Source organism: Dermacentor albipictus, chromosome 4 (assembly GCF_038994185.2).
Source record: "Dermacentor albipictus isolate Rhodes 1998 colony chromosome 4, USDA_Dalb.pri_finalv2, whole genome shotgun sequence".
Taxonomy (NCBI): Eukaryota; Metazoa; Arthropoda; class Arachnida; order Ixodida; family Ixodidae; genus Dermacentor; species Dermacentor albipictus.
The window spans coordinates 100,089,059-100,115,958 of record NC_091824.1 but is presented as its reverse complement, the minus strand read 5'-3'; the positions used below and the strand labels follow the sequence as shown (position 1 = coordinate 100,115,958).

The window sequence follows — 26,900 nt, the reverse complement described above, 5'->3', positions numbered from 1 at the left end:
CTGCAGTAGAAAGCCCTAGATCGTGCCCCGCAGTAGCCTCGCAGCCTCGCTACGCATGTTCAGACAGGCAAAACCAGAGGCTCAGTATTTGTTTCCTTATCATGACGCTCCGTGAAATGTTGGCTGCTGAATTTAACAGGTGCTGGTATTTCTCCATAGCGAAAGCTTCTTAGGAGGTATATGTCAGTAAATCGCATACGGACAATTATTTATGCTTTTCATTGGCCCAACCGGGAGTGCGTTCTCAAAGTCCGAGCAACAAATGAAGCGCTGCGCTTCCTACCTAAAAAACCTAGGTGCTCAGTAACCCTAATAAAATGTTACGAGGTCAAAGACAGTCAGACGTGTATTTACAGGATATTTACAATAATTATAGCAGCTGACAAGATGGTAGACAGCGCGCGAAGTCCAGAACGTCGTCTTCTTCCGACCAAGATGAAAACATCTTCGTCAGCGTGTCACATGACCCCCGGCGGCTTAAGCACCGGCTCGGTGCTGATTAGGAGGCGGGCGAGTGATAGAACTTAAGACGCGCGACGCGGGGCGATGCTGAGCCACGGTTGGCTCAAGAGGGGCTATTTCGTAGGTGACGTCAGTTACTTGACGCAAGACACGGTAAGGGCCAGAGTAGCGTGAAAATAACTTCTTCGAGAGGCCAACGCGTCGCGACGGCGACCAAAGGATAACCAGGCCGCCCGATGTGTGATGGACGTCACGATGGCGGGCGTCATATAAGCGCTGCTAATTGTTCTGCGACTCTACAAGTCGACGTCGGGCAATATGGCGTGCTTCTTGTGTTTTAAGTATGGTTTCACGGGAGTACCCGGATGTGCAATTCAGACTAGCAGGCAGAACGGTGTCGAAAGATAGCGTAGAGTCACGGCCAAACAAGAGGAAGAATGGAGGGAAGCCTGCGGTATCATGGCGAGACAAATTATAAGCGAAAGTAACGAACGGCAGCGCAACATCCCAGTTGCGATGGTCAGCGGAGACATACATGGACAGCATGTCAGTAAGGGTGCGGTTCAGGCGCTCGGTTAGACCATTCGTTTGTGGATCGTAAGCAGTAGCAAGTTTGTGTTAAGTCACGCACGTGTGTAGAATGTGCGCAAGTTCTGCATACATTATGGTACCACCCTAAAAACCTGCCCGCATTCGAGCGAACTGGTGAACCGTCCAGTCTTTCCCTCCCTTGTTCCTCATCTAGCAAGTTTTTATTGCCGCTGCTGATGTCTTGACAACAAAAATGAGAAACGATTGCAAAGGAAACTTTTTTAAATGCAACTGTTAGGGCCGATTAGCAATTTATGAAAGACTGCAGAAGACCAACTGAACGGGCCAGGCCAGCTGCTTCTGTTTACTGTGTCCATGCAATGTTAATGAAAATTCGCAGGGAATCAAGTCACGCAGAAGTAATGTACTAACAATGAGGAATGCCTGAATTTCTTTCATGGGGCAGGTATTTGTAACTGTAATGAAGTTGCATTTTTGAATGAACTGATTGTAATAGTAATGGGTTTCTTTTTTTTTCTTCAACGTGTACGTATTTGATTATTGCTTAGCACAATGGCGCAAATTGCATTTATCCTTTACGTTCGCCCGGCAAGCGCTTTATTAACTCAGCAGTTTTCTCACAAATGATTTAGGACTGAGGATTCTTACGTTGTCCGGCGCTTGGTGTTAGGTCATGCGTAGAAGGCAAAAGTAACAAAAGTTGTACGAAAAGATGACAAAATTTGTTAAAAATTTCTAGAGGGGAGTTTCATACACTGTCGTGAGGTGAATAATAAAAGGAAATGCAATTGTGTATGTGAAAATGTATAAAAATTGAGAAAGCTTTTATTCAATACCGTGAAATTATAACGCACAAGCTTTTTATATGTATTGCAGTACTTGGCACCAAAATAAAGTATAATAAAAAGATGTGCCAGCGCACATAACAATAGAGCGGGCCCGGAGATTCGTTGATTTCGACCACGCCTTTGAGTTACCCGCCGCGGTGCCTTAGTGGCTATGGCATCGCATTGCTCAGGTCGAGGTCGTGGGTTTGATACCTTGAGCCATGTGGGCGAAATGCAAAAGAACGCTTGTGTACCATGCATTGGGTGCACGTTAAGGAGCCCCAAGTGGTCAAAATTAATTACTACGGCATGCTTCATTGCAGAACGTGGCTTCGGCACGTAAAACCCCAAGTTATTGTTTCTTACGTGTTCGAGTTTTCGCGCAAAATGGTTCATTGATTCGTCAGCGCTATTCTTATGTTACAATGATTTAAGCGGTGATCACATGGCAAGCTTTTGAAGCATATTATTGGCAAAATGTAAGCGTGCTTCTTTTTAACATGGTGTCAGTTGAATGCGATAATCATAACATTGACGGTTTAGAGCAGCCGCCACATGGAATGCATTCCCGCCATGAGTAATCGCATCTCTTGCCCTAAGGAAGGAAGTAAAAAGTCGAGGAGTGGCAGGGAGGTTAACCAGTTTAGCTTAAACGGTTTGCTACCCTATACATGTGAGCGGGATGGGGGGGATGAAATATGGGGAAGGGAGAAAGCGAGAGAGAGAGCACATAGCACAGCACACACATCGTCCGTTAGAGTCCATCACTCTTGCGTGGTACGTGATATCGCTGTCACAGCCGGTTGTCCAATCCCGGCTCTTTTAAAAACCGAAGTAGCCTTTCGTCGCCTTCAGCTGCGATGTCTTCTGTCGGTGGCATGTGAAAATTGTCTCGAGGGACAACTCTTGCCCTAAGGTATGCACAGCAATAGTGTGTTGACAGGCCCAGAACAGGTGTCACTTCTTTCACGCGCTTGAAACATATTAGTTTCAACTATATTTTCTGTTTTGCTGATACCTTCTTCATGTCGTTTTAATTTGTGCTTGTACGTCCTCATAGCTCTACATCAAAATAAAGAAACAAAACAGAAAAGAAAAAGATGGTGGATCCCACCTACATGTGGGAATCGGTTACAAGTAAATATTTGATGTTTACTCAAATGGCTTCACTTCATTGCTCTGTAGCTCTACGCTCCTCGCTCAATGCATGCTGATGCCTTATTATTTTTTTTCCATAACTTCTTTCTCCACACCCTGCTGCCATTGATGATGACGGCTTCATCCTTTCTCTGTAGCAGACTTCTTCAATTTACTGTTACAAACTTCTTCATTTCTTGCCTCTTGTTAGGCTTCCTTACCTTCCATCCATTTCTATTTTCCCCCTTTATCTCTTTTTCCAGGGCAGGGTAGCAAACCGGGCGTGCATCTACCTGCCTTTCTCTGCTTTCCTCTCTCTCTCTTTCTCTATACCCAGTGACACATACCGCTTCCGTGTGATTGGCCAAGAATGTTCACATATCCAGTGACGCATGCCTAGTTGCACATACTTAGTTACCTAGGCTGTCCATTCGAGCACACACCCAGAGGTACAGAGCCAGTCGCCCGAGTTTTTGTATATTCGGCAAAAGAGCAGTGAACGCACGTGAGATATGGGGGGAAGAGGCAACGAAAGGGCCGCTTTAAAAAGAAACTTTAAGCGAGCTGCACAAGGCTCCTTTTCAATTGTATACCACGGGTTAAGAAAGCGGTGCCCTAATATAGAAGCAACCTCAAACGATGTTAGGCAAAGTAGAGCTACTACATTTTAGATTGGTCATTAATAGCGAAAGAAAGTTGGCTTTGCAAAAAGGCATTTTGTTTTATAGTTGCGCATCTAGAACGAATTGCGTGCAAGAATGCGTGTGGAGTCTCCTATTTGATTTACTGAACAAATTCAAATATGAGCGAGGAGAAAAAAAAATGGTCGTTGAAAGGGCCGCAGCAAGGCAGCAGTCGGTGTGAGGACGATGCTGACACCACGGTTTTCTTACTCATCAAGTTCTCTTTTGCATATAAACAGACGTTGTCAAGACTGAGGTTACTTCTATCACTTGGCTAACAAAGCAAGCTTCACAGCTTCTATTTAATAATACGACGTAGGCGCATACGTGCGCGCTGCTTTGCGAGACATGACAATTGCCAGACGCCCCTCCAGCGCTTTGTGACAGACTGCGGGTTGCGGTAACGAGATTACGAGAGCTAGCTGTCGCCGGTTTCCGCAGTGGTGCTCTTTCTAGCACAGTGGAGGTGTTCCCTGCGGCTGTCGGCGTTTCTTAATTAGAAGACTCGCCTCTAGCGCACATGAGCTACTGTTGCTGTGTAGCCGCCATGCTAACATACCGAGACGTTCGCTGTTGCAGGCACCGGGCGAAGCTTCTGCTTTGCGCAGTGTTTCATGACTTACGCAGCACAATGCTCTTAGCTCTTATGGGAAAACATAGGCAGTGGTATGCTGTTTCAATTCCCATCGTCTGCAAGAAAAAGAAAAACTCGACATAGCATGTAGCTGGAGAGATGAACATGATATATTGGACTATTCACATTATAGAGGTTATCATGCGCCCGAACCACATCGCCTCGGAACGAACATGGACTTCATATATCATTTACGTTATCTATACAGGTACTGAACGTTTTTTATGCTATCTACACTTGAAGGTCAATCAATTGCTAAAGCTTTCGGTTTCACAATTATGCCACCATGAGTAGCAGTAGCAGTGCCACTTAGGAGTGCTTGTTAACGTATACATATATCTACTTTCATGCGGTTTGTCACTGTGGGAATGACCATTACGTAGAGCATTTAATTAATGACGGTCCACTCATTTCACTGCTTATACATAGTTTTCCGCAATGAACTTCTAGCGTAATGTTATTTGCTACGGGAATTTGCTTATTCACTGCCACTAAAGCTTTTTTCTGATGACACTGCTATAGTATAGCCTATTTCGAAAACGGTCGCACATCGTCAAGCACTTATGAATACGTGAAACGCAGGTCATCTATAACACCAATACTGTCATATACCTTATTGACCTTAATGCTACAGTAACAACGCTTAAACTATTAACGTGTACATGGTCGTCTCTCCTAGTTTCCGCTTAGCTAGGATGGTAATAAGGCCAACGGTAATGTGAAAGTCGCGCTAAGTCTTCCTAATGTTATTCCGAGGCACCTTTTGCTGCGCTCGCCCTCACTGCATCATCTGGATCGAAAGCTATGAATTCGCCTTTTGCAGGGCGAGCCGCGAGGCAGCATCGACTTCTAAAGAAAGAGAAGCATCAGCGCCCCGTTCCTGCGTCCCCCATATAACGGGGCCTCCTTTTCACACGGAGATGAGCCACCCCTCCATTCTTGGGGCGAACGGTTCGAGATCCCGCCTTTTGTCGCCGCACCCTTTGGTAATGGACCATGAGCTGGCAAAGGGAAGACGAAGGCTGTGGAATATGAAAAAAAAAAACTAAACACCAAAAGAAAAAGAACTCAGACCAAACAAGAACAAATACGGTTGAAGTCAGGGGAAGCTGCTTCCCAAATTGAAACACCGATGAGACTGCTTTTTATCTTGGGTATAGATCTGAAAGAGAGGAGGACGGAGAAAATGGCAGTTCATCTCTCAGGAACTCGCCGTCTTCGGGTGCCGAACTGCCCGTGTATCGTACCTGTGGCGAGCAGTGACAGATGATCAGCGCCAGCCGCCGTGGTGGCGCGGCGGCTACGGCGTTGCGCTGCTAAGCAAGAGGTTGAAAAAAAAAGAGATTGAAAAGCAAGAGAGGAAATTCTTACCACCGCGATTGCATTTCGATGGGGTCGAAACGAAAAAAAAAACGCCCGTGAACCATGCAAGGGTGCATAGTATACACGGTATAGAAGCCCAGATGGCCAAAATTAATCCGGAATCCTCCCCTACGACGTGTCTCATAATCATATCGTGGTTTTAGCAGGAAAAGCCTCAGAGTTTAACATTAAATGGTTCGCACCAGAACGGCGGCGGAGATGCCTGCTGTTGTTGCGAGCTATGTGTTTTCGATCGATGACGTGGCTTCAGCGTAGCACCATGAATGTAGTCAAAAATGTAAGAAACCAGAAGAAGCGAAAGTAGAAGTTGGTGGTAATTTCGGTATTGTTGAGAGAGAGAGAGAAAACTTTATTTGGTCCATTAAGGGTTTAGCGTTCGGTCTTCGTCTTCATCTCTGTAGAAGCTTGACCTTCTTAGCAGAAGGTCAAGCACCTGACCATGACAATATGCTCAATTTTTTTAGATTAGTAGAAAACATTTTTTGCTCAATGTAGCGAGCGAGCTGGTTGACGTATACTGCGAGCAAGGGTTATTTGTACGTCTCTTGACTTTGAGCCGAAACTTCAGTGTCCGTATTCAATTGTCCGTAAAGTCAATTATTGTGTGGTACGCTACTCTTCAACGGCGTCCATTCGATTTACTTTTGGAACAGAGAGGAAATGAAGAAGTTGTTAAACAATAAGGTCATGTCATGCGCTTCTCTCATGCCATTAACTTTGAGCTCAAGTGAGAGGTATAAATAGAAAAGCAGTGGGTGCAAAACTATAAAGACGATGACGCGTTATTGACAAGGATTACTCTGTTCTGGCATTTGTGTAACATGGGAAAGATGGCGCGGATGTGCGAGTGAGGCCATAATGAGGGGACATGCGAGAACTGACGTGTGAAATACGGGTTTGACACCCCTCGCTTACCCAGATTTAGGGAGGCCAAATAAACATCGGTTTGTAATAACATGAAATATGTTACGTAGCGCTGTCTTTCATGCATCTAAGGGTGGAGAGAAAATGACGGTAACATACTTCTCGGCTTGCATCTTCTGTTTTGGCTCCATTTCAGGCTCGGTTTCCAGGAGTTTAGGGGACTATGTTTAAACCGTCCCTCAGGGTTGTTGAAGGCCAAATACGACGACGGAAGTGAGTTTTTTTTTACATAAAAACATTATTCCACATAGGTATTTAGGATTGTGCAAAAACTATATGCTTGGTAGCCGGAAAATTTAGGCGCCAATGGGAGAGCTTATAAGGGAGAGTGAACAGAAGTCAAAGAGCTGCAGTGTCTTGAGTAACAAAGGGCTCTATTCGGCACGCTTTGTTCTCGTACTTAGTCATCTCGTTGCACAGAGTCGAACAAGCTTTCTTTTTTTTTCACGGACTGTCGAAGCACATTTCCTTTCTTATTAACCTAAGAACCACCATCCACCACTGCATGTTCAACTCACTGTGACAGGTCTAGCTGTCTACAGCCTTTATCATTGTTTAATGCTCGTCTGAACTCACATCACATTTTTCGACTTGCTCCTTCAAGATTGGTTTCGGGGAACTCGGAAATGTGCCACACAACACTGCTTCACCTGCTGTGAGCTGTCACAACGGCTGTAATGCCTTTCTTGCCTCTTCTATTTCCGGCCTCGATTTCTCCCTTGCGTGTCCGATACTGTAGCGTAAAGGCCGAACACTTCACTGCACCTCGACGTGTGTTGGTGGTGACGATAGTAGGAAGCGACGCCTCATCCGCGACAGTGTACCACGCACCGCATCACTCGTGCCGCTCGAAATTGTCGGATGCAGATTAGACAGGCGTGGTGAAGAAGCAGCGTGCAGAACGTATAACGGAGCAGTGCGGCGCAGAAAAAAATAAAACAAGAGAGGGGTGCACATGGAAGCGAAAGGTTCTGACTTGCGTCAGCGGTCGAGTGAGACCCGAGTGACTCCGAATGAATTATAAACGGTGGTTGGCTCCGTGACAGTGGTGCCTTCGCGCCGGATATGTGACGGAGACAGACCGGCTTCCCCTTCTTCGTCAGCGCGCGCTTCGCCGCTACGCGATGCTGTTGTCGGCGCAATATGAAAGCCTGCTAAGCTATCCAGGGGGCGCAGCGGGGAAGCGCTCCCGGCTTCCAGAACCCTCCGGTGTTCACTCCCTCCCTGCTACCCGCGACGACCCTTCGCTGCCTTACGTTCTCTCTGGAGTACGCCTCCCCTCCTTCTTCGGTGTCACAAATGGAGCCAGAATAGATCCCGACAAACTGAGTTCCAGCCGTGGTACGCATGCCCTTGCTTGCTTGATGCTGCTACTGCAGGCCTGTTGCCATCGAGTTTGGGAAGCTTCAGAGGATAGTGGAAGGGGCCATAACTCCGGGACCGCGGGCTCCATGACGGAGAGGGCGAGAGAACGTAGGATACAGAAGGGAAGTCTACGGGCCCATTGTAACGAGCCCACCCCTGACAAACAGAAGTATCGCGCAGTTGGTTTTGGCATCTGTTTCCTTCTCCTGTTATTCTTAGATTGCCTGACAGTGGTGTGGGAGGTGATGACCTAGTATTGGGGAGGGGAAATGCAAGAAAGGGAGCTTGCAGGGCAGTCGTCGCGTTGTGGTCGTGCGTTTTACTTTTTATGCGTTCTTGCATTAGAAGAGATCTCCTATTTCCTGCAGCAGTGTTTCCTGTACGTGTTTGTGAAAGTGCTTCTAGCGCGGTGCTTTGCAAACGACGTTTCAATAAAGAGGAGGTTTGCTTTATATTGGTCGTGTTTTCTTGTAGCTATGGATACAAAATGATAGTCTGATCACACAGCGAATTTCATATATACATGTTCAATATTTTAAAGCTAAATTTTATTTTTTACATTAGGAGGGTAAATTAGTCGAAGATATTTCAAGCAGGAACTGCTCTTTTATGTACAACTGGTAGCCCAAACACGCAGCAAAGGCGAAAAGTTAGACTACACCCTGCAATATTTATATAGTTGTTTGTTTTTTAGCTCTTATTTTTAATTTTTTGTTGTGTGGTGGCGAGACAGTTATCAATGAATTGGTGCAAAAATTCTTCAAAGCGAAGCATTGATGTGCGGAAAAAAAGCACAAATACGGCGGAAGGAAGAAGGAATGCAAGAGGACAACACCAGCGCTGTAGACAACTGCGAACTTACGTTTACTGGACATGCCAACCGCGAAGCGTTAATCCCATTCTTAATTACGCCTCTAATGAGTCTAAACTGGAAATGAGAGCGAGTGCTTCATCCGCCATTAGCGCCTCAATAAACAAATCTTGTTCACACATGGCAAAGAACAGCGTAGAACTACAGTTAGACAGGCTATACTTTCCGCGGGATTACCGAGGTTTGTGATTTCGTCAGTTTGGGAAAATTGTTGCAAAAAGGTAAAAAATAAGCGGGACCAGGAACTATCAGAAGTGCAAAGAAAAAAGTTATCCCAATGTTTTTCATCGGCTAAAAAAAAAAGAAAAACAGCGCTGCCACATGGTGTCGAGGTAATCCTATCAGCCCTTTGGAAGCTCTGATGTATTTCCAGGATGACAAACGATTGTCTTAACGGGACATAACATAGATACAGGTAGTCATGCTTGGTGAAACATGAAAAACGAATTTGGGAATTGCTGCGTGGGGGTCTATCAAATCATGTGGCCGCAGTTATATTAGGCAAACGGGGCGTTCCATGAAACGAAGACTAGGGGAACATTGAAGTGACCTAGATAAAGAAAGAACTTCTAACGTAGTGCCGCAATAGCTGCGGATGTAAGCCTCAGTTTATAGATAGATGTCTGCTGTATCACTACCCTGTGAAGGGAACACGAGAGACATCAGAGGCGTATTTTATGAGGAAATTTGGAGACACATGCGTCAGCCAATCATCAGTGGCTTTACACATAAGGAGTTCGCGCTATTCAGCCTATGTGAACCCCAATCTTGTGTGGTTTTATTGCTGGCGAACCTTCCCATGTGACCAGTCTCTCTGACGCGGTTTTTAATACATATATCACCTTGTGCGCATATATATATATATATATATATATATATATATATATATATATATATATATATATATATATATATATATATATATATATATATGTGTGTGCGTGTGTGTGTGTGTGTGTGTGTGTGTGTGTGTGTGTGTGTGTGAAATCATATCATGACATGAGAAGCCAACAAAGACACCAAAGACAACATAGGCGAAACTACTTGTACTTACTGAATTAAAGAAATGGTGAATTAATGGCAATGAAAGTGGGTGGAAAAACAACTTGCCGCAGGTGGGGAACGATCCCATGTCTTCGCATTATGGGTGCGATGCTCTAACCAACTGAGCTACCGCAGCACCGTTTCCCCATCCACTTTTTGGGTATTTGCGTGTTACTACTAGAACTAATCCTGAGAGTGTTAGCCAGCGCCACCGCTCACAAACCTTGGCGGCGGAAGTGGAACATTCTTTTTTGCCGCAGGCGTCATGAGTAGGTAATCTTTTTGGGGGAAGGCAACTGGTCAACAAACAAAATAGCAATAAACACTCCCAAGGTTAGTTCTAGTAGTAACGCACAAATACCGAAGAAACTGCACGGGGAAACGGCGCCGCGGTGCCTTAATTCGTTAGAGCATGCCACGCCTAATGCGAAGACGTGGGATCATTCCCCACCTGCGGCAAGTTGTTTTTTCATCCACTTTCATTGCCATTAATTTATAATTTATTTAATTCAGTGAGTAAGTACAAGTAACTTCACCTATGTTGTCCTTGTTGGCATCTCAATATATATATATATATACACACACACGGTGTCCCACGTAAGATGTCTCAAAATATTTACAAATATGCGAGTGCCACGTAGCTGAAAAGAACCAAGGTAATGGTAACGTTGTTTTCTGTCGCTTGGAGCAAGTGCGATTACTTCATTGCATTTCGCCTAATCACATAATCAATTTTGAATAATTATATGCAATAATCACTGCATTTGATGTATCCGTTGTCAGACTGTCATACACTGGTGAAGGATGATCTTCTCTTTTTCTCTCTCTCTCTCTTTCTTTAGTGTAGCACTATGAGCTACATGTCGCTCCACTTTTAAGCAGATGCAGATCTAGAACTGAACTGCCGACACAAGGCGCACCTTATAGTTTTTTAATGCACACTTTTCGAAACGATGTTCTGACATCTCAAAGAATAATGGGCCGAGTCTTTCCGAGACACATGACTTTGCATGGCACCTACATGAAAGAAGGAAAACGAACTAAAGAATGAGAGACAGTTCGGGCGACGCCAACCCCCCATTTTACTTGTCGCTGCGACGAAGCTGCAACATTTTAAGTGCGAAGGAGAGTCTGACTTCCCTGGACAGACAGGTGATGCATACACTGGCTGTACAACAATGTACACGAGTCCCGGTTCATTCTTTCAAAGAGCGCTGGTCGCCTCTTGTGAAAGCGCTGTCTGGCAGTTCTTTGTTTATGAAAGGAGAGATGCGTGCTTTTATCAGTTTCTATGCTTTATTTTCTCACTTTTCCTTCTCATTGTGCGTGTGGGACGCGACGATAAGAATTTGTTTTGACGGGTGGCTGGACGCGCTCATGTGATTGATGGTCAGGGTTATATTTGTTGCGTGCAGCAGTGACTATGGGGTGTGTACCATTCAGAGGCGCGACGCAGCGTCACAGGGTGATGTTCTCGGTTCTGTGAACTCGACTGTCTTCAACTACAGCAGTACATTTAATCACTTTTTTGTTTCGTCAGGAATGGGACATGGCAAGCGTTGTGTAAGCAGCGTTGAGCTTTAGAAAAATACGCTTCACAGCGAAGCGTTGGGCAATCTCACAGGCGACTGCAAGCAGCGGACTAGATACTCGCGTTTTACGAAATGCTGTGCTTCTTCATGATGTTACAGTGTTTCTTTCATAAACTGTTTCAATTCTGTTGCCGAACGCGGTGGTGCTCAGTTGAAACGGCATTACCGTATGCCGCCCAAACGCATTCACACCAATTCTCTTTCACGAACTTTGACCCCTCGCTCCACCCTCTTTTTTTTTTTTAATGCCAATTGTCCAGTAGGAGACAAGAAGTGATGACGGTTGCTCAAGACCCTTCAACCCGAGAAACCGAGAGTCTGAAATGCTCTCTTTCACGAGAATCGCAAAATGTACAAATGTTCTTGCCGAGTACTGTTGCGTAGCAGTTGATTTAGCGCAGGCCATAGAGACAGGATGGCTTTGAAGTCATTCCACGATCAAAATAACATAACAAATCAGACAAACAGAAGGAGATCAACTTTCACTCTCCACACTTAACTAGAGTCACTGAAGTGGGAACTACCCCGTATTTCTGGGCCGCCGGAAAACAGCATTGCGCCTCCACTGTCTTTCTCAACATGGTCAAAAACGTATTGTTTCCGTCTGCCATACGGCTGGCTGCAAGCGGCAGAAGAGCCTTCCCAATCCAGGGCAAATGCACTAGCTTTTTTTTCCAATCCCACATCTCCACAACCATACCACGTTAGCTCCTATCGAGTTGGGTCTACAGTGTTTTTATTGTCGAAGGACCTCAATGAGTTTGGAAAGCAGCCATTAGATGTTTTCATGAGCTCTGTCAACGATGCCGGAGAACGTAACGAGTTCGTAGGTTCAATAAACGTTAGCGAGGCACTGGTCTGGAATTGATGATCTAAGCGTATTTGTTAGTGTAGTTTAGGATAACGCGGGTATTGCCTCATCCTATTAGTAGACGCGTTCACACTGTTTGAGGATATTGAATGCACGCGTTGTTTCTTTCGTTTGGTTTGAAGCAAGTAAGTTAAAATGCTTACTTCATTTTTCATCAGGTCTGTTTAGGCTGAAATGCAGTTCTGTGCGGAGACGAATTGTCGTCGCATTTGGTAGTTATGTTAGTGCATCAAGTTTTGTGCTATGAAAGCATAGGTAAATAAAGTGTTCTCAGTGTTTTTGTTTTATTCACGCGAGTTATCATTGATAGTGTCCCCTATCAACTTGCAAAATTATTGTCCTACCGGCTATAGATGTCCTCGTAGCTTTTACCGTTTCTTTTTATGCGTTTTTCTCCAGCTACTAGTGGAAGCTCTTGCGTTTATTTTTTTAACTGCTGTTGAAATCGTGTATTTGTGCAGTTACAAGTAAACATATGGGCAAACAGTTGACTCCGAAAAGAACAACCAAATGAGGATTAAAATGAGCCAAGCAGTTAGTGTAGCACGCTGAGCCACGCTTTAACGTGTCGTTTTTTCCTAGAGCCGAACGCTTTACATGGCGCCGTGTTAAGCATGCATGTATTGCGTCGCGCTCCCAGAGCACGCGACAGTTTTTGTTACCGGAGAACAATAAGCTAGAGCAAGAACGCGAGTCTATATAAAAAGAGGAGACAAGCAAAAAAAAAAGAGAAAGCGACAGTGAAGACACGAGGTGGGACAAGCTCTGCAGACTTAGTTATTTCTTGCGAAACCATATTGCTCGGCATGTCAGGTTTTCACAAGTGCTTGCCCTATCGCTGAGAATGATAAAACGAAGGACGTCAAAAGAAAAAGAGAGGCAAGCTACGCATAGAGAACCTGAGTTCTAAACAACCCTCCCTTTGAAAAACATACACAAAATAATAACCAAGATAACCCAGCTAGTATATTCTGAAGGGCGGGCGTCAGAAGCCCGGTGTGTCCTCGCTGTCAGAATCTGTCTACGTCGTGCGCGACCCAGCGAGGCAATAATGAGCACGGAATCCCGGCTGGGAGTGTGTAAAAATTCACTGGTCCCGCACCCGGACGATGGAGCTGGATACCGGGGACCACTGTCAACAATGGAGAAATCAAGGCATGGTAAACTCCAGCAGACGAACGCGTCTGCTGGAGAACCAAGAACGAAGTCAAAACAAAACGCAGAAGGAAAAACAAAATGACATGTGTTTAAACGACTCCATGCGGGTGTCGCTCAAGTGTCAAAGGACCGAACGTGTCCCCTTCTGCAAGACTGCTCCATGCTGTCTGACGGAGCGTAGATTTTGCTTCCATCATTAGCAAACAGCGTGAAATTGCCTTTTAGGGGGACAGAATTCAACAAAGATGTAACCTGAAACAAAAATTGCTGGAAGGCTGACTGCTCAACTTCTGGGTTCTGCTATTTAAAATCCATATGTCATTGTAGAATTCATAATTGTGAAGTACACGGTGATCTTGCCTATTGGAAAAAAAATGTTTTACATTTCTAAGCCTTTACGTGAGTACAGTTCAAGCTAGTGGCAGTGGCGTTTGGTTAAGCCGCAGGATCTGGGCCTAAATTCGGAAAGGTCTATTCCACTTGCGCTTTAGCGTAGCTCCAAGTAATCGTCAGGTCATGAAACGAGAAATTTTGGGCACAGCTATGCGTTTATTCCGACTTTATCGAGGCGTTGGGTGACCAAAGATATGCACTATATACACCTGCACATTCAGATTGAGCCATTGTTTGTCAGAACAGCGATAACATCAGTTGTGTCACACAGTTTCATTGAGCGATCAAATGATAGGTGAGCATTAACGAGAACAGATGAATTAAACATTGAGGAGGCTCTACTAAGATTTCTTTTTACCAGTGTTCTCTCAAAGATCCTGCAAGCCTGCCACCTTAATCACTTAACAGTTCACATTAATCAAAAAATTGTCATTTCACGCCCTCATTAGGCTCTCTACCCGCTTTCTATTCACTTTCGCTGAAAGCAAAGCAATGAAATCGCAAGCGCCAAGCCCTAGCCGCCTGTACAACCATGTTTAAATGTTCAAGCTAAGGCCGTGCCGGTCAAGTTGATTCGCCGTTTAGTCAAGCGCTTTGTCTACCGCGTAAAGTAGATAGACGTAACATAAGGTATATTACCTAAGCACCTGCTCAGCATATACATGCTGAGCTGAAAGTACAGGCGTAGACGTACTGTAAGACTCAGAAGGGAACACTAGCGATAAGGACATTATCCTTTGAGGCGGTATAAACGCAAGTTATGTCAGAGGCATTCTTGCATTGCACTGCTTTTCATAAACCACATGAACCAAAATTGCTTTCATGGGAATTAGGCCTATGTAGCTCAAGACACTATGACGTGGTTAGCAGATAGCAAATCAAAGACGTGGTTAGCAGATAGCAACTCAAAGCAGTAAGCATGAGGGGCGCTTTAGGTGCGCGTATTACAGAGGGTGCCTTCCCGCGTGCTACTGCAGCCATATGTTCCCCGGCAATTCTTATATGGACCTCGCGCTAGTATACTCACGCTTCGATATTGCACTCTAATAAGATAACGAAATATTGAGTGTTCGTTCACCCTTTGAGCGAAGTTCATGGTCTAGGTCAACGCCCTCTAACGATTGCTTGGCACGTTTCGGGCATGCAAATTGCATTCGTCTAGAATTAGACAGAAGGTTATATGTTGTTGGGGAAAAGGATGAGTTGGGAGCGTCGTGTTTGAGGGAATAGAGTGTAAAGCCAAGAATGAAACAAGGACTAGCGGGAATGGAGCTAAGGCAAAGGCGAGTGCGGAAAAAGATAGCTACTAAAACTGATGGTGGCGCGGAGGTTAAAAATGCATAAGTCTGACGGGTGTGTGTGGAACGAGGGTTGCGAGCAGCGGCTGCTTCCGCTTCCCTGCACCACAGAAATCCGGGGTAAAGCGAAATATTAGGTAAGGAATTACCGAGGTGAAGGGACTGCGTGAAGTCGGGAACTATGCTTGAAATGCCGGACGAACAAATCTGTGATGCCATAGTATACGTGCCTGGAGTACCGCTGCCACGTGCACCACCGCCGGGATTTGTTTACACCGATAAACCGAATGACCCGATTGCGCGTACGTCTATGTCATGCATATGTCATGCCAGATTCTTCCGGGGCCTGCGCCGGTAAGTACGAGAAGGCGCCGAGGCAGATTACCCGCATGGTTGGCCAGGATTGGTTGTTAGAGGCGTGCCACTTCTATAGTACAGACACATCACCCACAAAGGAGCATCTCCGTGCTTTGTGCACCTACTTACAAATTGCTTCCGCTACATGCTGCCACTTTGAAACGCTCCCCCACAGTGCAACTGCCCACCCACTGGGGATGCTGACATCTTGGCTGCGTAGAGAGTTTGTGTTTTCTAGAGAAGCGCGGTCTGCCCGTGGTCCCGCAGCTCCGTTGCAATTTGCCGAGAAACCTGCGCAGAGGGCGCCGTTCGGGGCTCACTGCACCGTTTTCTCGCTTTGTTTTCCCCGGCACGCTCCTCATCTTTTATTTATTCTGATTTATGGGGCCTATTACGGGCGGGGATGTCTACCTCCTCTCTCTCTCTCTCTCTCACTTTCTTTAGTGTAACACTCACAGCTACATGTCGCTCCATTTTTAAGCAGATGCAGATCTAGAGCTGAAGTGCGGACACAAGGTGCACCTTCATCATCATCATCATCATCATCAGCCTGGTTACGCCCACTGCAGGGCAAAGGCCTCTCCCATACTTCTCCAACAACCCCGATCATGTACTAATTGTGGCCATGCCGTCCCTGCAAACTTCTTAATCTCATCCGCCCACCTAACTTTCTGCCGCCCCCTGCTACGCTTCCCTTCCCTTGGGATCCAGTCCGTAACCCTTAATGACCATCGGTTATCCTCCCTCCTCATTACATGTCCTGCCCATGCCCATTTCTTTTTCTTAATTTCAACTAAGATGTCATTAACTCGCGTTTGTTGCCTCACCCAATTTGCTCTTTTCTTATCCCTTAACGTTACACCTATCATTCTTCTTTCCATTTAAGGTGCACCTTATAGCTTTTCAATGCACACTTTTCGAAACGATGTTCTGACATCTCAAAGAATAATGGGCCAAGTCTTTGCGAGACACATGGCTTTGCAAAGTACCTAAATGAAGGAAGGAAAACCAACTAAAGAGTAAGTGACAGTTCGGGCGACGCCAACCCCCACATTTTACTTGTCGATACGACAAAGCTGCAGCATTTTAAGTGCGAAGGAGATCCTGGCTTCCCTAGACAGACAGGTGATGCATACACTGGTTGTACAACAATGTACACGAGTCCCGGTTCAGACTTTCAAAGAGCGCTGGTAGCCTATTGTGAAAGCGTGTCTGGCAGTTCTTTGTTTATGAAAGGAGAGATGCGTGCTTTTATCAGTTTCTATGCGTTATTTTCTCACTTTTCCTTCTCATTGTCGTGTGGTACGCGACGATAAGAATTTGTTTTGACGGGCGGCTGGACGCGCTCATGTGATTGATGGTCAGGGTTATATTTGTTGCGTGCAGCAGCAGTGACTATGGGATGTGTACCATTCAGAGGTGCGACGCAGCACCACAGGGTGATGTTCTCGGTTCTGTGAACTCGACTGTCTTCAACTATAGCAGTACATTTAATCAATTTTTTGTTTCTTCAGGAATGGGACATGCCAAGCGTCCTGTAAGCAGCGTTGAGCTTTAGAAAAATGCGCTTCTCAACGAAGCGTTGGGCAATCTCACAGGCGACTGCAAGCAGCAGACTAGACACTCGCGTTTTACGAAATGGCGTGCTTCTTATTGCTGTTACAGTGTTTCTTTCATAAACTGTTTCAATGTTGTTGCCGAACGCGGTGGTGTTCAGTTGAAACTGCATTACCGTATGCCGCCCGAACGCGTTCACACCAAATTCCTTTCACAAACTTTGCCCCCTCCCTCCACCCTCTTTTTTTTAACCCATTGAGGGTCGACGCCGTAAATATACGGCGCCTCGAACAGGTCCGAAAATGGTCGAAGCCGTATATTTACGGCGCCGTCTGTACGTTTAAAACTCGCGCTAATTTCCTAACTTTTTCTTGCCTGGCATGTGGTGCTACTATGTGGGAATACATGGAATTTTTCTCTCGCGTCTCTCTCTTTCAGTTTTCGTTGTATAGTTTTTTCTTGCTCCGGCGCGTCTGCTACCGCTCGCGCATTGGCGCGCTCGCGGGCGCGCGGCGGTTAGTTTCGGTTTTGTTCCGCACGCGGTTTCGGCTTCTTTTGCTCGCAAAACTGATGGCTATCTCGTTCTTGTCACTCAAAGGGTGACCGCCTGTTACCCGCTCGGTTGTTGCTCACAGGGGTCCGCATACGAAGGATGCCGCCGTGCATGCGTTTCCTTTTTTGGCCCTTTATTACGAAGTTGCCTCCCACGTCTGCTCAGGGAAGCAGTACCCAGAGGAGGTGCCATGTCTGCGCCAACACCACTCGGCAGCAAAAATATCGCGAGGACACAAGGTACATGTGCGCTGAGTGCAACAAACCGCTCTGCGTGGAGCCATGCTTCAAGAACTACCACACGCTGAAGAAGTATTAGTGCAAAAGGAACATTTGAGACTTGCAAAAAATTTTCGTGTGCACATTCTTCTTGTGTATTTTTCTCGTGTGCACATTGTGTATAACAATGCGCCAATTTTTTTTAAATCTTATAACTTTATTTGCTATTTTTTATTGTTTTTCATGAATAAACAGTCCATATATGCCAACGCCAAACATTTTTTTCTCACTTTACGGTCACCCTAGAAAAATTACAGTAATTTTTTTCGAAATAGCTCCCTCTGAAGAATTTAAATGTGCAATAAAAAAAATCGACCCTGAGTGGTCGCATGTGGCGAAAAAAATCGACCCTCAAAGGGTTAATGCCAATTGTCCAGTAGGAGACAAGAAGTGATGGTGGTTGCTCATGACGGTTCAACCCGAGAAACCGAGAGTCTGAAACGCTCTTTTTCACGAGAATCGCAAAATGTACAAATGTTCTTGCCGAGTACTGTTGCGTAGTAGTTGATTTAGCGCAGGCCATAGAGACAGGGTGGCTTTGAAGTCATTCCACGATCAAAATGAAATAATAAATCGGACAAACAGAAGGAGATCAACTTTCACTCTCCACACTTAAATAGAATCACTGAAGTGGGAACCACCCCGCATGCAGGTCCGCCGGAAAACAACATTGCGCCTTCGCTGTCTTTCTCAACACGGTCAAAAACGTATTGTTTCCGACTGCCATACGGCTGGCTGCAAGCGGCAGAAGAGCCTTCCCAATCCAGGGCAAATGCACTAGCTTTTTTTTTTCCAATCCCACATCTCCACAACCATACCACGTTAGCTCCTATCGAGTTGCGTCTACAGTGTTTTTAGTGTCGAAGGACCTCAATGAGTTTGGAAAGCAGCCATTAGAAGTTTTCATGAGCTCTGTCAACGATGCTAGAAAACGTAACGAGTTCGTAGGTTCCATACACGTTAGCGAGGACACTGGTCTAGATTTGATGATCTAAGCGTATTTGTTAGTGTAGTTTAGGATAACACGGGTATTGCCTCATCCTATTAGTAGACGCGCTCACACTGTTAGAGGATATGGAATGCGCGCGGTGTTTCTTTCATTTGGTTTGAAGCAAGTAAGTTAAAACGCCTACTTCATTTTTCATCAGGTCTGTTTGAGTTGAAATGTAGTTCTGTGCCGAGACGAATTGTCCTCGCATTTGGCAGATATGCTAGTGCATCAAGTCTTGAGCTATGAAAGCATAGGTAAATAAAGTGTTCTCAGTGTTTTTGTTATATTTACGCGACTTATCGTTGATATTGTCCCGTACCTACTTGCAAAATTATTTTCCTACCGGCTACAGATGTCCTCGTGGCTTTTACCGTTTCTTTTTATGCGTTTTTCTCCAGCTACTAGTGGAAGTTCTTGCGTTTATTTTTTTAACTGCTGTTGAAATTGTGTATCTGTACAGTTACAGTAAACATATGGGGAAACAGTTGACTCCGAAAAGAACAAGCAAATTAGGATTAGAATGGGCCACGCAGTGAGTGTAGCACGCTGAGGCACGTTCTAACGCGCCGTTTTTCCCTAGAGCCGAACGCTTTACATTGCGCCGTGTTAAGCATGCCTGTATTGCGTCGCGTTCCCAGAACACACGACGTTTTTTGTTACCGGAGAACAATAAGCTAGAGCAGGAACGCGAGTCTATATAAAAAGAGGAGACAAGCAAAAAAAAAAGAAAAAAAAGAAGGCGACAATGAAGATACGAGGTGGGACAATCACTGCAGACTTTGTTATTTCTTGCGAAACCATATTGTTTTCACAAGTGCTTCCTCTATCACTGGGAACGATAAAACGAAGGACGTCGAAAAAAAGAGGCAAGCTACGAATAGAGAACCTGAGTTCTAAACAACTCACTCTTTGAAAAACATACAAAAAATAATAAAAGAGATAACCCAGCTGGTATATATTGAAGGGCGGGCGTCAGAATCCTGGTGCGTCCTTGCTGTCAGAATCTGTCTACGTCATGTGCGACCCACCGAGGCAATAATGAGCACGGAAACCCGGCTGGGAGTGTGTAAAAATTCACTGGTGCCGCACCCGGTCGATGGAGCTGGATACAGGGGGCCACTGTCAACAATGGAAAAATCAAGGCATGGAAAGCTCCAGCAGACGAACGCGTGAGAACTTTTCGTAAAGCAAGAACGAAATCAAAACAAAACGCAGAAGGAAAAACAAAATCACATGCGTTTAAGCGACTGCATGCGGGTGTCGCTCACGTGTCAAAGGAATGAACGTGTCCCCTTCTGCAAGACTGCTCCACGCTGTCTGACGGAGCATAGATTTTGCTTCCATCATTAGCAAACAGCGTGAAATTGCCTTTTAGGTGGAAAGAATTAAACAAAGATGTAACCTGGAATAAAAATTGCTAGAAGGCTAACTGCTCTACTTCTGGGTTCTGCTATTTCAAATCGCTCTGTCATCGTAGAATTCATAATTGTGAAGCACGTGGGGATCTTGCCTAGTGTGAAAAAAAAGTTTTACATTTCTAAGCCTTTACCTGAGTACACTTCAAGCTTGTGGCAGTGGCGTTTGGGTAAGCCGCAGGATCTGGGCCTAAATTCGAAAAGCTCTATTGCGCTTGCGCTGCAGCGTAGCTCCAAGTAAAGTTCAGGTCGCGAAACGAGACATTTTCTGCACAGCTATGCGTTTATTTCAATTTCATCGAGGCGTTGGGTGACCGAAGATGTGGGCTATATACACCTGTATAAGAAGATTGAGCCGTTTTACGTCAGAAAAGTGATAACATCAGTTGCGTCACACAGTTTCATTGAGCCAACAGATGCTAAATGAGCATTAATGAGAACCGATGAATTAAACATTAAGGAGGCCCTACTGATTTCTTTTCACCAGTGTTCTCTCAAACATCCTGCAAGCCTGCCATCTTAATCACTTAACAGTTCACATTAGGCATAGAATTGTCATTCCATGCCCTCATTAAGCTCTGTACCCGCTTTCTGTTCACTTTCGCTGAAAGGAAAGCAATGAAATCTCAAGCGCGAAGGCCTAGCTGCATATACAACCATGTTTAAATGTTCAAGCTAAGGCCGTATTTCCCAAGGTGATTCGCCGCTTAGTCAAGCGCTCTGTCTACAGCGTAAAATAGATAGACTTAACATAAAATATATTACCTAAGCATATGCTCAGCATGTACATGCTGAGCGTAAAGTACAGTCGTGGACGTACTCTAAGACTCAGAAGGGAACACTAGCGATAAGGACATTATCATATGGGGCCGTATAAACCCAAGTTATGTCAGCAGCATTCTTGCATTTCATTGCTTTTCATAAACCACACGAGCGAAATTTGCTTTCGTGAGAATCAGGCCTATGTTGCTCAAGACACTATGACGAGGTTAGAAGATAGCAACTCAAGGCAGTAAGCATGATGGGCGTGTTAGGTGCACGTATTACAGACGGTGCCTGCCCGCGTGCTACTGCAGCCGTATGTTCTCCGGCTATTCTTATATGTACCTGGCGCTAGTATACTCACGCCTTTATATAGCATTCTAATAAGATAACGAAACATTGAATGTTCGTTCACCCTTTGAGCGAAGTTCGTGGTCTAGGTCAATGTCCTCTAATGATTTCTTGGCACGTTTTGGTCATGCAAATTGCATTCGTCTAGAATTAGGCAGAAGTTTGTATGTTGTTGTGGGAAAGGATAAGTTGGGAGCGTGGGGTTAGAGGGAACAGGGTGTAAAGCCAAGGGGGGAGGAGACAAAGGAGGGAAAAGACAGGGAGGTTAGCCAGTGTAAGTACCGGCTGGCTACCCTGTGCTGGGGATAGGGGTAAAGAGAATAAAAGGAGAAAGAAGAAGAAGAGGAAAAAAAAAGAAAAAAAAGAAAATTCACAGAGTAACGCGAAACTACGCTCTACAACGTTCAAAGGCGGTCACACAATTCGCACGTCCTTAAAAACTTCAACAAAGCCCTTAAGGCCTTCAGTGCCGAAGCCCGTCTGGACCAATGTCCTAGAGCTTTTTCCTCTGTAAAGGGGCGATTGTCCAGTTTTGCGAGAGCGGTCACAAGCACTGTTCTTCGCACTGCGTAACGGGGACAGTCACAAAGGAGGTGTTCAAAAAGCCAAGATTGAAACAAGGACTAGCGAGAATGGAGCTAAGGCAAAGGCGAGCGCGGAAAAAGATAGCTACTAAAACTGATGGTGCTGCAGAGGTTAAAAATGTATAAGGCTGACGGGTGCGTGCGGAACGAGGGTTGCGAGCAGCGGCTGCTTCCGCTTCCCTGCACCACAGAAAGCCGGGGTAAAGCGAAATGTTAGGCAAGCAATGAACGAGATGAAGGGACTGCGTGTAGTCGGGAACTATGCTTGAAATGCGGGACGAACAAACCTGTGATGCCATAGTATACGTGCCTGGAGTGCCGCTGCCACGTGCGCCACCACCAGGATTCGTATACACCGATAAACTGAATGACCCGATTGCGCCTACGTCTATGTAATGCATATGTCATGCCCGATTCTCCCGGGAGCCTGCGCCGGTGAGTACGATAAGGCGCCGAGGCAGATTACCCGCATGGTAGGCCAGGATTGGTTGTTAAAGGCGTGCCACGTCTATAGAACAGACACACCTCCCATGAAGGAGCAGCGCTGTGCTTTGTGCACCTACTTACAAATTGCTTTCGCTACTTGCTGCCACTTTGAAACGCTCCCCCACAGCGCAACTGCACACCCTCTGGGGATGCTGAGATCTTGGCTGCGTAGCGAGTTTGTGTGTTCTAGAAAAGCGCGGTCTGCCCGTCATCCCGGAGCTCCGTTGCAATTTGCCGAGAAACCTGCGCAGAGGGCGCCGGTCGGGGTTCACGGCACCGTTTTCTTGCTTTGTTTTCCCCTGCATGTTCCTCATCTTTTATTTATTCTGATTTATGGGGCCTATCAAGGGTGGGGATGTCTACCTCCTCTCTCTTTCTTTCTCTCTCTCTCTCCCTCTCTCTCTCTCTCTAGTGCTCTACCGTTCCCACAGCAAGCGCAGTGCAAGTTCGCCTCCACTCGTTCTTGGTTGCTCACCCCTCTTTCAGGGGTTCGCCAGCATCACGAATGTACGTAGCAGGGCCCTCGCGTGCACGCCACTCACGTGCCCCCTCTGCCCTCGTGCCACCTTCTAATCCATCTTCCCGAATAAATAGCTTCTGGTCTGGCCGGAACCTACAGCGCACACAACCACATCGTTTGCAGGGAGGGGCGTGGTGATGAAAACACTGAAACTGAGAACCAAGACCCGCCGTGGTTGCCTAGTGGCTATGGTGTTGGGCTGCTGAGCACGAGGTCACGGGATCGAATCCCGGCCACGGCGGCCGCATTTCGATGGGGGTGAAATGGGAAAACACCCGGGTGCTACGATTTATGTGCATGTTAAGGAACCCCAGGTCGTGAAAATTTCCGGAGTCTCCACTACGACGCGCCTCATAATCAGAAAGTGGTTTTGGCACGTAAAACCCCATAATTTTCATTGCAGGAACCAAGAACGCACCGAGACACCTGGAGTCCCGCTCTTGCTGCTGAGTGCTCTAGATTTATTCTAAATCGGAACGTTCAACGCTGCTGCTAAGAAAAAAACTCCTTAGTGTATGTACTAAGTTTAATCTGTTCGCGGACATGAATGAGCGCGGGCCTACTTGTTTTACGGAGGACCGTTAAGCAGCACGTGTTCCTCCCAAGCTGACTAATAAAGGCGATGCGGCTTTTTGGCGCCTTGATGTTTCTGGCAATTATAACTGCATCTGGTACATATCTTATAATTCTCATAAATGGCAGCTTAACAAACCTTCTTGTGGATTTGTTCTGGCGAGTGAATGAAATCAGTGTTAATGACATGACTTTCCTCGAAACTTCCACCCCTGCAAATGATCATTGTTTGTCGTTGCTTTGTTAAGAGTTACACGCCAGCTTAACAAAGCACTGTTGCATACTTAGTTGAAGAACAACGTCAAGGTGGACGAAGGGCTTGGAGGTGCTTGTAAAAGAATCACCTGACCTTTCACCACAGTTAGTGCATGCAAACAGGAAAGCCTATCTGTGATTTCCAGCTGGTAGCGGCTTTCAGCTCGCAAGACCTCAAGAATGAAATAGTATGTTCAAACTTAGACCTTATAATGTTCGCGCGCAAGTATGACTCTACAGCAAAGAGTGCTGGCTTAGAAGTTGAAGAGAGAGTCTCGTGGCCGTGTGAGAGCGTTGTTAAGTGCCACTCAGATTGTGCTATCTTGGACGCACAGGTTCATTTTAAAGGATCTTCTTTTTTTTCAGTAGAAGAATGTTGACAAAGCTGTAGCAATAAAATAATATGTTTTATATAACATCACTGTAAAGGTAAGTATTGATCTTCGAAAAGCCAAACTGCAGCGAAACCACCCACAAAGTCAAAAGCCGAGACAACGAAGTCAGAACAGGTAAAAAAGAAAAGGTTAATCGGAGACGGTTGGTATACATCATCGGCATACACCACTGCTTGAAAGTAGGTTCAAAATGCCAGCAGAACTCACGTAAAATCTGCGCCTCGACCGTTCTCTTTTGAGAAGGCGATAGAGTATGGAACAATGAAACGTGGTCGTAATATGGCACTTAATATAGTGATACATAAAAAATCTCCCTAAAAATTGCGTAAATATGAGGCACCGGCTTTTAGAAGACAACATTCTCATTGCTTATGAATGCTTACGAGTTGATGTTCTCAAGGAAATGGGTTGATCGAATGCTTCAACCACGAGGGATGCGCTCAACACTCAACCAGAAGCATTCGATCTACAGTCTGGAAAGTTAGAAGGCTGAATTGAGGAATATACCGATATGCAGAACACCTAATTTTCCCAAACGTATGAATTGTATTGCGATAGCAATTATGTGGACACTTCAGGCACATTTCTGCCATCGCCGTCACCGTGATGTTTCTATGAAGTCCAAGGGCGGTAACACCGTCGCCGTATGCCATACGCTGTATGTGCGAGTGAAAGCTTGCAAAGGGAGCCGACGATGGCGGCTCGATCTCACCCGCGCGAAAGGGAGGAAAGCAGGAATGAAGTGCAGCCGTCTTCCGTCACGCTCGAGGCACCCAACGTTGCAATTCAATGGTGGGAGGGAAGGGAGCGGGTGGCGGCGTTCTACTCTGGCTGCAACTGCGTATGTGGCAGTCGCGCGTGGTCGTGCGGCCGTATCTTGAGAGCGATATGCGTTGGGGAGCCGAGTTTAGGTGCGCCAACGGCTCGTAACCTTGTGCATGCTGTCTGTTCTCGATGCTCAGTTTGCGCTGAAGCAATAGAGAGAACGAAGGTTACCTCGATAGCAGCTGCTGACGCGCATCCTCATGCCAGCGTTTTGACAGTGAGTCATCGCGGTCAGCGAGTTCCATGTTTCTTGTGCGCGCTGACACCATGCTTGCTAATTTAGCTAGTAAGCCAATGTTTACAAATTGATACAGCCGATAAAAGTACTATACTTACTTCATATGGATGCCTACTAACTTGCTGTCGCAGTCGATGCTTCGTCGTCCGGGCGAAACTGCTACCTTTTGCGAACACTAATGAGTTGAAACGGTCAGTATAAAAAGTACTCTCAAGGCACGTGCACTGCAGCTTTGATGAGCGTCACGAACCCAATATATTTGACTGTAAAAATGTTTGCACCCTTAAGGGTGTTTTCTTGTCGCACTGGTCGCACCTTACCGTTAGGGCCTTGCAAAAATTTACAGAGATTGACAACGGAGTTCTGACTCGACGTACGAAGACAAAATACGTAGTTGAAAACTATGTAATCATTCTGACAGCTTTGGGCGAACACAAATATCCGACAAGAGGATTTCACAGGGAGAGATATGAAATTCTCCTTTCTCTTATTCTCGTATTCTGTGCGGCCTATTCTCCTATTTATGTGTGCCCAAGGCTGTCAGAACGATTACGTAATTTTCGACTACGTCTTTAGTAAACGCACGTATAGTTAGAGCTCCGTTGTTATCATCTATAAATTTTTGTAAAAGAAACGGTAAGCGTGTTACCAGTGTGTCAAGAAAACATCCATAAGTGTGTAAGCATTTTTACAGTGTAAAACAGGTATACAGGTGTCGTCTAAACTATGACTTGTCACTGCATCTGCGCTCGTTGGCTTTAATGTTTCTTAGTGCGGCGACAGAATGCCGAAAAGAATGGAGAAAAATTCCGCAAGTGTGAGGAAAATTAAGGATGAGGCATAAGGGAGCAAGAAGAACTCCCCAAAATGGATTGAAATTATAAAATATTTAGAAAGAAATCGCAGCTGAAGGGTGACGCAACAAAAAGAACAAATGACCTGTCTCCAGGCGTGCTTTCTAGGTAGTGAAACATTTACATCATAACGAATGCATTCTTTGTCGAGTGCACTGGAATGTTAAAATTTAGAAGCGATCACCTTCGTACAAACATCGACGCGGCTTCGCTACTTCCATCGTTTTTGCCTTTAAAGCTGGCTTCTGAACAATAACATACGCAATGCGAAGCAGCCTCCTTGACACATACCCTGAGTTTCACAAAACCGCACCGGTGCATGTTTTTAGAGCGTAAGCTGTTATGGGCTCCTTCCAATAGCCGTTTCGGTTGGCGATGGTGTCCGCCACCGCAGCCGTTGGCGCCGTAGCCTGGCGTCCGTAGCAGCTATCGCCGGGAACGAGAAAAAAAAAAGAAAAGCCAGTTCTCGCCGAGATTAAACCCTGGCCTGCTGCGTGGGAATCAGCTACTGAAACAAAGAGACACGCCAGCGTTTCCTATACTCGCAGACGACTTTCTGTTGCTACAAAGGGAAAGCTACGGAGGTAGAGAACACAAGTGAGTGCGCTGCTGAAAAGAGTTCGGTGTTTTAATTCACGTTAGATTAGGCTGTGGAAGAGAAAAGATAGACAGCTTATTAGCCGCTGTTAAATAAGGCAGAGCACACTATTGA

General features: G+C 45.7%; 1 protein-coding gene and 1 non-coding gene across 10 annotated transcripts in view; one reads left to right on the top strand and one right to left on the bottom strand.

The window, feature by feature from the left end:
- The window catches only part of LOC135904590 (uncharacterized), a 900,492-nt gene that overhangs the window by 142,338 nt on the left and 731,254 nt on the right, over window positions 1-26,900 (top strand). The window lies entirely within an intron of this gene.
- On the bottom strand, window positions 9,946-10,018 carry TRNAM-CAU (transfer RNA methionine (anticodon CAU)). Its single transcript has one exon. It is a non-coding gene; the product is annotated as a tRNA-Met (tRNA).